General features: G+C 42.6%; 1 protein-coding gene across 8 annotated transcripts in view; it reads right to left on the bottom strand.

The window, feature by feature from the left end:
* Window positions 1-12,310, bottom strand: part of SETBP1 (SET binding protein 1) — a 394,050-nt gene that overhangs the window by 372,031 nt on the left and 9,709 nt on the right. Inside the window, exon 1 of one of the 8 annotated variants that reach the window (XM_009433925.5) lies at window positions 3,820-12,307. The exons of 5 other annotated variants lie outside the window; for them this stretch is intronic. The gene's annotated coding sequence lies outside the window, so the exon portion shown is untranslated. Of the gene's footprint in view, window positions 1-54; window positions 2,061-3,754; window positions 3,779-3,819; window positions 12,308-12,310 lie in introns of those variants that run through there. 2 more of the 8 variants (XM_016933603.4, XM_063795618.1) reach the window with 2 other exon arrangements.

Here is a 12,310-nt window from a genome sequence, read left to right as displayed (position 1 = left end):
CCTTCCACTTATCTATGGCATCCGGAAAAAAGAAATGATGGAAAAACAGCTAACCAGAATAAGCACATCCCCAAATTGGATTTTACTAGAGCAGAGGGAAAAACACATTCACACACGCCTTCATAATGGATTGCTATTAATTTTATAGCTGTAGGCCCAAAAATAAAGATAAGAGGTGCAAGTTCTCCAGCCCGGTGGCAAGCTAGAGGTTTCTTTATACTGAAGCTTCAGCTGGCTGAGTCACTGTTAAAACCAATCATGACGAAAGGGAAGTCTGAAGTGTTGAGGCTCAGGTCTGCTGGAACTGTATTTGGTTGGCTTTTTGCACCGCTTCTCTGTCACATGTGAAGAACAGTTTGCAAAGCTGAGCACAACCCCCAGGCTGCCTGGGCCAAGCTCTCCACCCACTTGGAGGAGGGGCATTCAGCCTATCTCTTAACCATTTTACCTTTATCATTTTTCACTATGCATTATTTCAATTATGCAAAGACCTCTCTATTTCTTCAAGCAAATGCAAAGCTTAGGTTTGAGGCTCACAAAAAGAAAATAAAAAGAGTTCAGTGGCAAATCACTTATAACACTGTGATTAATGGAAAACAACTTCAACAAATGTTTCTACTGACACAAAAGAGAGAAATTTAATCATTATCAATTATTTAGATTAAAAATAGCCTTTCTAGACAGTTGTAATTCCCTTTCTGGTTTCTTAAATGAAGTAGTATTGTGTCTCCATAGCAGCAAAAGAGAAAAAGGGAGAGAAGGAGCATTTTATAGGCCTGTGGAAGTGTCAGGAGTCCCCCCAGGATCTTCCTCTCTACCTTCCTCCAAGATGAGAAGAGAAAAATCAGTTAAGCTCTCTCCAAACTGTCACAGGATCAGCTAAACTCTCCTTCACCCTTCTTCACCCCACGTTCTATTATTCCCAATTTCATACTCATAATTTTCAAAGCCCAAAAGGAAGCCCAAATGCTCAGTCTCAGGAGAAAACCAAGAGCCCTGGGGCTGCAAACATCACATCCTCCCACCCTTAGGCTGTAGGCTGGATCACACTCAAGCCTTCTCAGCTACTGAACACTTAAGTTTCCCAGCAGAAGACATGACTGTACATCTTAGGTTTCTACCTCTGAGCCCATCAATTTAAAGTGGCTGGCAAATGTGCCCACCAAAAAATGCCCAACGATGCCTGCAAAGACATATTCAGAATAACCAAGAACTGGAAGCCTGAAGACCAGACGTTTGTCTTCTGTCTCCAGAATCAGCACATTTTTAGCTGACGCCCTGTGAGGAAGCCAGCCAGGAAGGCAGCCCCGGCTCCAACATGGACCCTGCTCCCCAGAGAAGCCCAGGAGCATATTCAGCTACTGGAAAATGCTCAGCTTTGCAGAAAGACACATTTACAACTGCTTCCACTTCGGGGAAGATTCAACGAATACAGCTTTTCTGAAAAAGAAGAAGCTGCCCTAGTGAGAGCATGAGCATCTTCACTGACACTGTTGAGCCAAAACTGAAAACAGCCACCTGTGACCCATGCTACAAGATGGACAAAGTCTCCACTTTGGGAGGTGGGGAGAAGTTAGACCAGATGACACTTGATGTTTCTTTTACTGATAAGATTTTTTGTCTCATCTAGATTTATCTGCCCAATAATACACATTATTTTTAAAAAGTTATACTCAAGTTGACTTTACGGAGGCCTCTCTTACTAGTGTCAGGCACCACCCCAGCTGTTGGAGACATCAATGTATATTAGGAAATTTCCCCATTTGTCAAGCGGTAAGAATCCAGTAGGTCTTTCTCAGTGTGTATCCCAGATCCATGCAAATTGCAAGCCATGTTTTCTTATGGCAGTAATGTTCACAGTCTATTCCCTTTGGCAGGAATCTCCAACGACATTTTAATTCTCTAATACCTACCTATAAAATCTCCCCAGGTCAGGAGAAAAGACAAAGCATATACATACAAATTTCCTAAATGAAATCCATTTGGACCTTTGAACCAGAGTAGGGAAATGTATGTTACAGATTCTGTGATACAATAAAAGAAGGTGAACTCTAAACTTTAGATGAATTGATAGGCTTATACACTGAATATATTATTAATATTAAGAAAATATCTTCCATTAAAAAAAAGATTCACTTCAGAGTGAAATAAATGAAACAATCATTTCTTACATTTTACTACGTGTACAAGACAAAGTTCTGAAACTTAAAATTCAAGTCATAAAAGATCCACACAAAAAAAATTCAATACAAAAAATTTTTTTCTGTTCTCAAATCAAAATACTAAGGAAAACACAATCTTTTTCCTCAAGGAAGTTACACTTTTGATGAGAGATTTGACAAATCACTCTAAAACAACACAGAACTTTATATGTACTGTAAGAAAGGACAGAATCAAAAGGAAGAAAGTTTTCTCCACTTGAGCAAGGTGTAGGTAGCTAGGAAACTACACAGAAAGGCTTTGAGGAGAGCAGAAGACAGATCTTTGATCTTGATGGGGGTTTCCTAGGTAGAGCAGGAAGAAGGAAGACGTAGCAGAGAAAGGGAAGGCATGAGGCCACGTCCTGGGCAGGCGTGTGCAGGATTATGCAGAAGAAACAGGGAATTGATGTTTGGCTAGGAAGTATGGTAGAAACTGGGAATCTATGAGAGGTAAGGCTGGAAATAAAAGGTCATGGCAAAGTCATGAACTTCCTTGAATGTTGTGCTAACGAGTTTGGATTTTATCTTACAGGTAATGGGAAGCCATTTAAGGAATGGCAGTGGAGAAGGAATAATATCAAATCTAAGCTTTAGGAAGATAATTCTGGTACATGGTGTGAGGGTTGGATTAAGGGAATCTGATGTTAGAGGCAGGGGGCCATAAGAAAGTTCAGCTGAAATTTCATTCACATTGCTTGAAGACCCAAACCAGGGCAATGTGAATATATCATAATAAATACTGTAGGTAAAACAGTAATGCAGTTTCAAATAGCCTTAATCTTTAGGAATTCATCTATTCCAGACTTTTCATACTGATCTCGCCTTAAAAGACCAAAGCAAATTAGCCACCAACTTGCAGTAACTACTCAAGTCAAACCAGTCTCCACAGCAATGTTATACATAGTTATTTCTGTATTTTTTAAAATACACAGAATCTGTTCTTATATCCACTTCCTCTCATCCTTGCAATGCCGGCCATGCAATTGGTGTTCCCTGAATGTTTGTTGCATGAAGGAATGAATAAACAAATGAATAAAAAGATCCCAAGCCTTTCCATATTTCCAGGTCATCCCCAAGTCTTCAATTCTCCATGGCAACATTCTGTAAACTCCAGACCGTGGTGCTCACTCCTTGGCTGGACTGACATTGCACCCAGCTGTATAGTTCGCCACTAAATACCCGCCTTGTATTGTCTTCTAGCTGTTCTGGGCATATAAATCTTATTTCTCTAACATGATTGCAGCTCAGCCTCAGGTTGAGCCTAACTGTAGTTGTATAATGCTGACATTACCTACAGCATCCATTGCAGGACTGGGTGCTTGGAGGATTTCAAGTTTTTTCTGAATGAAAATGGCTTCGCCCTCTGACAGCTATTCAAAGTCGTGTAGTTCAAATTACTCCCACTGCAGCTCCACCCACCCAGGCAGCAGCCCCAGCCAAATTTGCTGCCTATCCTGAGGATTATAATCCAGCCCCTGGTGTCCATATGTGACCCTCATCTTAGACAAATAAAATAAAATAAGCTTTCAAAAGAAACAGCAAAGAAACCTAACCTGTCTGTTTACTTCATCAGCACACAAAGCTGTTGTTCTCCTTTAGCTTTCTTCCCAGCACGTACCTGCCTCCCCAAATTCACAGTTCAATTTTTTGGTGAGTCTGGGTATCAACTGCGAGTCCTCTTGTGATTCAGCCCTGCCAAAATGCGCGTGTGAGCACACGCACAGGCTCACGCACTCAGAGTTGGGGAAGCCAAGGCAAGGTAAAAATGTTTTGCCTTGTCACATTCCAGCAGTCAGTGACTCCTCCTGAGGGGGCGGGCACACAATGGACACTCTGTACTTGGCTCAGGCCTTCGGTCCAACAAAAGTTAACCCTTCTATGACTGCCTGCAGGACTTGGGCAGGGGCGGCAGTGGGGGCTGGGAGTGGAGGAGGATTGGAAAGATAAAATTGCTTAGGAGATAACAGCCTTGTCGGCCCCAGGCAAACAAAAGGGCAAGGAAAAGAAATAGATGTATTTGGAAAGAATACTGAGATAGGAGTCCAAAACTTTGTCTTATTCCTAGCTCTGCTGTTCACAGGCAGTCAGATGCTAGACAAGCCACTGTGAGTCTTTTACCCACACTTTGTGGATCTCTTATGACCCACACTTGCCTTAGCAATGAATGGGTTGGGACCAAAGTCTGTTTCATACTCAACACTTTGTAATTTTGCCCTGCAGAGCCATAGACCTATGGGTACACTCCAAAATGAACAGCATGAACCTAAAAATTATTTCTCTGAATGGCCAGGGGAATCCTGCTTGGCTAGATGTGACTTATACCCAAATAAGTTCCAGAGTACATCCTCCCTCCCCTCCAAAACTGCTAGATAGAATATTTTTCCCAGTCTAAAATACATTCTCCAACTGGGAATTCTTACTTATTCTGAAGCCTGGTGGAAATGCAAGTTCTCGAGCTCCACTTACTGAATCAGGGCTCCAGAGCTGGGACCCAACACGCCAGCTTTTACCAAGCCCTCTCGGTGGTTCTGATGGCCTAGAGTCAGAACCAGTGCCTTAGACTGTGCCTGGTCTATATGATTACCCCTGTCAAGTTGCTAGATCATAGGCATTATTATTGGGTACATGAGGGTATTTCTCCCTTACAGCAGTATTGTGAGTCTCTTGGGAACAGGCAGGACTTGTGTCGTATTCATCCACAAAATCCTAACACCTAGCACCATGGCCAACACATAATCAACACTCAAGAAATGCTGGATGGCTGAATTAACAAGTGAACAAAGCAACTCAAGCTGGGCTTCCCAGCATCATTTATTCACCTCCCTCTTCTGCTTTGCCCAGGTGCCATGCACATACAGGCCATTGTCATCCTGACTGTTGCTTTCCAAAAGGACAAGGTGGTAGAGATAGGGCCCTTAGTATATTCAACAGGAGTCAAAAGAAATGAATTCCTGGCCTAGTTCTGCCACTTAGGAGCCTTCATAAGCCTCTTTCAGCCTCAGTGTCTCATCAACAGAACAGAAAAAAAAAAAAAAAAGGTGGTTTCCCAGCCTACTTCACTAGCTTATTATTTTTACTTTTTAAAAAAATTTTACTGTATTTCTTGGTAGTAGAACTCCATGCTCCTTATTACAAAATAAACACATGAACAACACGTGCACCTCTCAGGTCTTAAAGGCAAACAATCCCAAACACAGGAAGAGTACTCGGCTTCATTCCTGAACTTTTGCAAACTTCCCCAAGCTCTTCATCCTCAGTCCTCCCTCGGCTCTGGACTCTGCAAATTCCCATACCACAAGGCATTTCTTTCATCTTCACACGTAAAACACACTGGGCTGACTAGATAATTCTCAGGCTAGAACTTTTTGCCTCAAAATTTTGTAGCATGTCTTTCAGCATTTAAACTAATGAAGGGAAAACAGAGGCTGGCCTGATTTGGTTTCCTCTGTAGGCAACTTGCTTTATGTGTTTATAATTGAAGACTTTCTTTTTCATTATGTTAGAATTTTATTAATGACAAAATGAGTGTAGTGTGGAGCTCTCTCCCTTTAATTTTCCTGGAACATAATGAGCCTTTTGGATCTGTAGATGCAGGTTCTTTCTAGTTCAGGAATGTTCCCTTCAATTATTCCTTTGGTAATTTCTTCCATTAAATGGTTCTGGCTTCTTTCGAAGTTTTTCCTGTAATTCTGAGTTTAGAGCTCTCATCTCTGTTCTCCATTTCTATCATTTTCTCTCTCACTGCTTTTCTTTCCTTCTTTTGCCTTGTGGGAGAGCATACCCCAATCTGTTCTCCAAAATTCCAATTTGATTCTATTTTCCATGCCCCCTTTGCCTTTATTGACTTCACTGTGGATTTTTTTTTAATTCTGCAATTGCACATTTTGTATCCCTGCAATCTTTCTTTACTTTATGCATCCACGTTTCAGCTGATTCTGATGTCTTTTCATCAGCATGCTCCGTCCTTGTTTCTTAATGCTCCTTTTCCATGGGTCATACTTCTTGTCAAAGATGCCAGGTAGCTTTCTGAAACTCTAATGTTGCTGTTGGATTAACTAATTTTCCTGATATTGTTCCTTTTACCTCGTTTTAAGTGTTTCTTCCACCTCAGGAGGGCTTGTGTTTGGTTCTGTTTCTTTGCTCACACTCTGATGAGGAGAGAGTCTGGCCTACAGAGGAAGTACTGGACTACCTTCTACCCATTGTGAAGCCAGTCACATCCTCCTCTTCGAGCTACTCCTCTTATCAGAGACCATATCAAGTTCTAGTGAACAGTAACCAGGGATGCAATGAAGCTAGTGCCTATGGGTTCATAAGAGCCCACTGTGTGTATCTCTCCCCAGCTCCACATTCAGTGGCATTAAGTTGGTAGCTTAAAACGCAGCCATGGAGTGTGGTGGCGCATGTCTGTAATCCCAGCACTTTGGGAGGCTGAAACGGGCAGATCACCTGAGGTCAGGAGTTCGAGACCAGCCTGGCCAACATGGCTAAACCCCATCTCTACTAAAAACACAAAAATTAGTCAGGCGTGGTGGCACGCACCTGTAATCCCAGCTACTCAGGAGGCTGAGGCAGAAGAATCACTTGAACCCGGGAGGCTCAGGTTGCAGAGAGCCGAGATCGCACCACTGCACTCCAGCCTGGGCAAGGGAGCTCAACCATGGTGGGAGTGTTTACACCATAAGAACGAGCAAACTTTACAAGTCAGTGCTTTTAAAAAATCTGGAAAACAGGGTGTTAAGCATATACTAGAACACCACTGAGAGTAAACATCCATCTACTATTGTTTTGCTGAACTGAGAAGAGTCTTTTCTGTTGGATTCACAAAAACAGCTGAACAGCTAAACTTCACAATATGCTCTATGACAAAGACTCCATGCTCACCTCAGAACTTTACTTGAAGCAACATCTCTGCCCAGAAGTCAATGCCCTTCTTCCACTCCTCCCAGAACTCCCCTTCCCACTCTTGCCCATTTGTCTTCTGAGAGCTATAGTCTTTGAGAATATGCATAATGATGTCAGGGAGGGAAGTCTTTAGCTGGTTTTGTTCAAGCTGCCCATACAGTAGACTTGATGACTGCCTGCTTTTCTGGTTGACAGAAACTGATTAAGAAAGCAAATGGTGTAAAAAGATGGAGTGTGATCCTACTTAATTACAGATGAGGAAGAAATTGTATTTTCAACCTAGACTCATTGGCCTATAGTTATAAGAATCTCTTGTCAGGTTCTGGCAAGAGACTGACTGTCTGACTTTGGCTTTGGGAGTGGTTGATTATTCATCCTTCTTTATGTCTTCTAAGGTATTTTGGTGGGGAGTCACAAGTGACTTCATGGGACTTTGCACGCACCTGGAATCTTCCTCTTGCTCCCCTGGAGTTAGCACTTCTTCATTACTCAGGCTGAGGTTAAATGCCTCTTCCCTGAGCATCACAAACCAGATCATAACTCCCCATTTTGTGCCTTTGTAGGCCAGAACTTGTCTTTCCTAACATTAATTATATAATTAAATATTTGTGCCATTCTTGGTTTCAAACTCTGCCTTCTCCACTAGATGATAAGCCCTTGAAGGTAAGACCTGTGCCTATTTGGCTCACCATGGTCACCCCCAGGGCTTGGCACAGTTTCTGATACAGAGAGACACTCCAAATTACTCATTCGGTGTATGTTGAATGAGAGGCCAGACAGACACCACTTGACTCAGGTGCCTATAACTGAGTAATCTTTCCGGAATTCCTTCCTGCTGTAGAAACACCCAGAGTAAATGCTCCACAACACTGGTAAATCTAGCAGGTGACCCAACTCTTACCTAGCTCTCCATCGGCAAGAGCAAAGGCAGCTCTACACCATGGTTCTCTGACCCTGAAGATACATCACCTGTCTATAGCAAAGGACAAAGCTCCTACTCAGTGGTGTTTTTATACTCTGCACTTGTGTGGTATGCTCCTGATCACATTTTACCTCTTCCAAGCAGCATTTCCAGACTACTTCACCTACCACATGCTCTAGCAGCATCTCGTAAGCTGCAGATCTCCCAAGTCCCACTGATGGGCATTACTGTATATGATTCCCTGATAGGTCCTCTGGTTAGCTGGCCCTTTCTCCTTTCTCTACTTGGTTAACTCTTGTTATCCTGCAAGAATTGGGTCAGATTTCACCTCCTTCATGGAGACTGGCTGGACCCTCCTTTTCTACCTCTTCCTGCATACACATGTGCACAGACACACACACACACGGTCTTGCTCTCACTTCCCTGGTCATTCTGCTCTCACAAAGCATTTGGCAGGCTCTGTTTCAACATTTTAATTACCTGCCTCTCTCTCACACTAGACCACAAGCTCCATGAGGACAAGGGCTATATTTTAAATGGGTCTCTGCACAGCTCGAAGCATAGAGAACACTGGGAGTAACTGTCCAACAGTAAGTGTTCAAGCCATGTTTCTCCTTAAAAAGAAGAATGGAAGCAGTTCTGACTTGATGACGTAGGTTTAGATTTCTTAGCCTCCCTTTTCCACTTAGTAATTGTGTTCTTAGGAAACATTTTTAATCTTTTCAAGTCACATTTGGAAATGGGGTAATAATCCTACCTCAAGGATTGTTTCAAGAAGTAAAGATTAAATGAGATAATAATTATGAAAGAACATACTGGGATCACCTTAGTAAGTGTGCAAACTTTTTTGTTACATTTGATTTACTCCCATAGTTGATCACCAAGCTAGCATTTGACTAAGTGCCACCCTCTCTTCTAAGACTCCAAGTCAAGCCCTGAGGGACAGGAGTTGAAGACCAACCTCCTCCATCTTCCTACACAGTGAGAAGCACAGACAACTTGTTTCCTTCGCATCTGCTAACCTGACCATTTAGCTGTTGTTTGATTATTGCTCTTCTCTTGTTTCCAGTTTGTCTCATGGAGGAAATAATACTGGGTACAGTCAGGAATTCCACATTCTAATCCCTCCTCCACCATTTAGAGCTGGTGGCCTTGGGCAAGTTCCTTTTTCTCCCTGAGTCTTCCCATCATTATATGTAGAATTGGGACCAGAGAACATGAGTTCAACCCTGTGGCCCCTTCCAGCTCTGACATTCCCAGGTACTGAGCCTTGTCTCCTCAACCAGAAGCCCTTCAAAGCCAGGGCTGGTACCTTCCACCTTTTTATCAGATTCTGCTGACTCTGCAGCTCAGCCTGGCTGGGCTGGCTGAGCCTAAGACAAAACTAAGCATATGCCGTTAGTCTCTGTACTCAGGGATCTCTATGATAAGGAAAGGAGATGAAACTTCTGAGACCTGAGGTCTGACGTACTATCCATTAACCAACAGTTCCAGCTGTAGCTGTAAAAAACAGTGTCTCCTCTGGGAACCAATAAAACACAACACAACAGCATGACCCTTGTGTCTTTGCTCCCTGGTGAAAAATCTCTACAATCCTGCCTGGGCCAATCAAGTTTGCAGGTTGAGCTGTGGCTTTGATGCGTTACTTGTGCCTGTGTTCCTCTGTGCAGTCAAGGAAAAGTGTTCTCTTGTAGTGAAAGGGTTGGGGGGCGGGGGGTGGTTAAACATTACCACTAACTTGTGCTGAGCTCTTTACAGTCATTATCAATTTAATTCACACAACAGCACTGTGATGCAGAAGATCTTGTCCTCATTTTACAGACCTGGAAATTAAGGTCCAGAAAGGTTAATGATTTACTCAAGAGCACACACTTTCTGTGCCAGATTCACAGTCAAATCGAGGTATATATGATTACAAAGCCTCTTAGTTTGACATCATGAGGTATCTAAAACACAAAGTGATGCCAACTTTTGACCAAAAGTTGTTAGTTGCTTCTACATACATGAGTTCTAAAACCAGTGTGCCATCTGAATTGCCAAGTCACTTAAACTCTCTTCGGCATCAGTTTTCTCATCTGCCTTTTCTAATTCTCCTCACAGAATCTTGCAGGAAAAAAAGGTAAATAATATGTGTAGCACAATACCAAAATAGGTTAAATACAGTAGATTTGAAAGAAGTAATTGTGACCATAATATTTCCTGTCCAAGCAGGGAGGAGGAATTCACATCGTAAAGAAAATAATCTGAATTGTTAACATACATCAGGTATTCTCTAAGTTTATTTACGTTTTTCATCTGATTTAAGTTTATTATACTATTTAACCCTGATTTACTATCTGATTTTAACCCAGAGACATATCCATTTTACAGATAAGAAAATTAAAGTTGAGGGATTTGTTGAAATCACAGGGGCAGTTGTGTCTGACTCCAAATGTTATTTGAACCATAGAGCCACCAGTCTTCAAATACTCTGTATTAGTGGTCCCTGAAAACTCTGGTCCTCCACCACACCATTTATAAATTGAGGAAGGAATTGGTAGACATACTTGGAGGCAATGAGGATAAACTGAACCATCTAACAGATAATAATAAAGTCTTTCAAAGTTCTCTAACTTTCACCTCACTACCTGTTCAGTTTTAATTCAAATTCCTTGACTTCTCAACCGTCTGATTAAGCCATTGCTTTGTTCATTGTCATTTGAACATAAAGTGTAATCTGGCCCGTATATGTTTGTGCTTCTGCTGCAAAGGAGATGCTAAGCATACCAGAGAACTAAACAAATATTAGCTCCACTTCCCTTTCTCTGTGATATATCTCCTCTAGCTACCTTGTACTGTCATTAAACATTGCCTTGTTACTGAATCTTGTATATTTCCTTCTCCAATTATACATTAAACACTTGGAAATAAGTACCAGTATCACATGAGTTTTATGTTCCCCAGAGCGGCCCATCCCCATTCCAAATGCTTATATACAATTTCATTTCTTGTTCTAAAGATACCTCTTTTGAACCCCAGGCTGAAGAGCTGGTAGCGGACAAGACCTAACAGCGGGAGGCAGAGTCAGCTGTCAGCGTTCTTTCATGTGTGGTATGTGTGGAAGTCTCTGACAGGCACACCCACCTGCTCCCCAAGACTGCTCTCCCTGCACTTGGAAAGCTGTGGGCATGCATCCCCATTTCAGCTTAGGGGAGATGAATCCTTGGCCTGTTTCCTACAGGACACCATCCCATCTGTCTTGCTGCCTTACACTCCACAGAGCCCTCTGCTGAACTGTTCTCCTTTCTCCCTCTACATTCCCAAGTGGATGATCTTCCCTGCTGCTCCATACCTACCCAAGACTATTCCATTGTCAAGGACTCAGCTCAAGTTCCACCTACTCCTCAAAGCTTTCTCTGATCTGACTAACCCTTGGAGATACTAAACCCCTCGGGCTCCCACTACAATTCAGCACTTAGACCTACATGGCTGGCTGCTGCTACTCCTCCCCTGGTTTCATGGGCTCTTAGAGCATCTTTCACTCCATCTCTTGGGATCCCCATGGCACCCATCAGAGTCTGGTCAAAATCAGTAATAATGTCAATGAACAAACCAATTTTTGCTAAATCAGAGAGTTGGAAGGTTGATTAGTTTGAATTATAACAGGCACATTGAGTCCAACATAGAGGGCCTTGGGTTTTATCCTTCTCACTGTGGACAGAAGACCTCAGACCAGAAAGGTGTCTGCTATGGGGCTGTCTGCCCCTCAATGTCAGCCTTCTGACCTTCATCTTCAGGGCCGTGCTGCTTCTGCCAGATGCAGTACATGTTCGAAATAAGCATTTGTTTCCTTGAGGCAATTCTCAATTCACATTTGAACTCTGTCCCACTGCTGCCCCTATGCCAAAGCTATTCTACCCGCCAAGAATGTCCCCTTGTTCTACATCTTCCAACAAATCCTAAACACATACTCTTTGAAATCTTCCCTGACTATACCCTAGGCCTGATCACACAAATAGCAAAATTCCATTTGGGATCATGTTCCAACTTTGGCTGCAGAAGAATGCTTTCCATTTCAGCAAAGCACGTATCTGTAGATACACTGCCCACTCTCCCAGGGCAAAAGCCACATCTCAGAGCAGGCCTTTCCCAACCAAGTGTACCAGGCACAATGGCTCACACAAGCTGCAATGCTGATATTTTCATAAATATTTGTGGATCAAAACACCAGTCGTAATAGAGCTCTAAAGTATAACGAGTAGAAAGGTTCACAGAGATTTCACATCAAATCATCCCTTTTAGT

The sequence above is a fragment of the Pan troglodytes genome, chromosome 17, assembly GCF_028858775.2.
Source record: "Pan troglodytes isolate AG18354 chromosome 17, NHGRI_mPanTro3-v2.0_pri, whole genome shotgun sequence".
Taxonomy (NCBI): Eukaryota; Metazoa; Chordata; class Mammalia; order Primates; family Hominidae; genus Pan; species Pan troglodytes.
The sequence above is the reverse complement of the archived record's forward strand: the minus strand, read 5'-3'. Positions and strand labels throughout refer to the sequence as shown.